General features: G+C 56.9%; 1 protein-coding gene across 4 annotated transcripts in view; it reads right to left on the bottom strand.

Annotated features, from left to right (window-relative positions):
• The window catches only part of PRR15L (proline rich 15 like), a 6,688-nt gene that overhangs the window by 2,972 nt on the left and 2,494 nt on the right, over nucleotides 1-1,222 (bottom strand). The gene's annotated exons all lie outside the window — the stretch shown is intronic.

The raw sequence follows: 1,222 nt of genomic DNA, 5'->3' as shown, positions 1-1,222 counted from the left end.
CACACACACACACACAGGTTCCCACGGAGGTGAGGCGTGGAGGGCAGGACCCCAGGGCCCGCCACTCGCACGCTGTGCCCCTTCTACTGAGCTGCCCTCCCTGGACCTCACCTTTTCTGAGTGAGCCCTAAGGTGCTGCCTGAGTTAGTAGAAGTTCCGGGAGACGAGGATGCTGGACCCCAGTGACTATCGGGGGCATGTAGAAGGGGAGAAGGAGACAAGAAGAAGGAGATTCACGAAGGAGCAGGCTGATAGAAATACAGAGCTCTCCGGGCCTGGTGAGGCGGGTAGTCTGGCTGACAAAGCCCCCAAGGCTAGAGCAGCCCTTGCGGTTAGCTGCTGTGGGGTCAGCTCCTGACCACTGGGATGCGGACACCTGGGGGGAAGACTGCTGACATCCCAGGGGCTGCAGGGGCTGGTTTTCACAAGCAGACTGGAAGTAGTCTTCGCCAAGCAGTGCAGCATCGCAGCAACACCTGCACCACTGCCTCCGCTGACAAACAGGTGGTGCCCTGGGCCAGAATCAAACGCTATTCTTCCGCGTGGAGGGTGAGAATTCTACCACTGAACCAACCCCACCCTCCCTGCAGTAAAAAACACACCCACCCAAACTCGGCACCATTGAGTCAATGCCAACGCCTGGTGCCCCTCTAGGACAGGGTAGAACTGCCCCTGGGGGCAGGGGGCTCCAAGGCTGTAACTCCTGATGGGAGTACAAAGCCTCCTCTTTCTCCGTCAGAGAGGCTGGTGGTCTTGAACTGCTGACCTTGAGGTCAGCAGACCAACGCATCACCACTCCGCGACCAGGGCTCCTTATGGGCAGGAGCCAGGGAGAAGACCAGAGAGCCCACGGGTCAGCAGATGTTCTGTTAAGAACAGATGGTCTTAGCCACCGTTTCTAAGACCATCAAAAGGAAAGAGGTCCACGGATTCATGGTGGGAGTTTTTTTGAGAGCGAGAACTAGATTTTTCTCTCTCTGCTTTCCAGATCTTCTGTGATGCGTCTAGATCGTTTCAAAGGGAGACAAACCCACAAACTCACTGCCGTCTGGTCAAGACTGGCCTAGGGTGTCCCGGGAGGACAGGGCAGACCTGCTGCCCCCTTGGATTTCAGACACTGTACATCTTTGAGGGAGGAGGAAACCTCCTCTTGGTCCCCCGGAGGGACAAGGGACTTCAAACTGCTGACTTGGATTCCTGGTCCGAGACATCACCCACTACA

This window comes from Echinops telfairi, unplaced genomic scaffold, assembly GCF_000313985.2.
Source record: "Echinops telfairi isolate 266 unplaced genomic scaffold, ASM31398v2 ScPeMD7_7458;HRSCAF=8496, whole genome shotgun sequence".
NCBI classification, from domain to species: domain Eukaryota; kingdom Metazoa; phylum Chordata; class Mammalia; order Afrosoricida; family Tenrecidae; genus Echinops; species Echinops telfairi.
The sequence above is the reverse complement of the archived record's forward strand: the minus strand, read 5'-3'. Positions and strand labels throughout refer to the sequence as shown.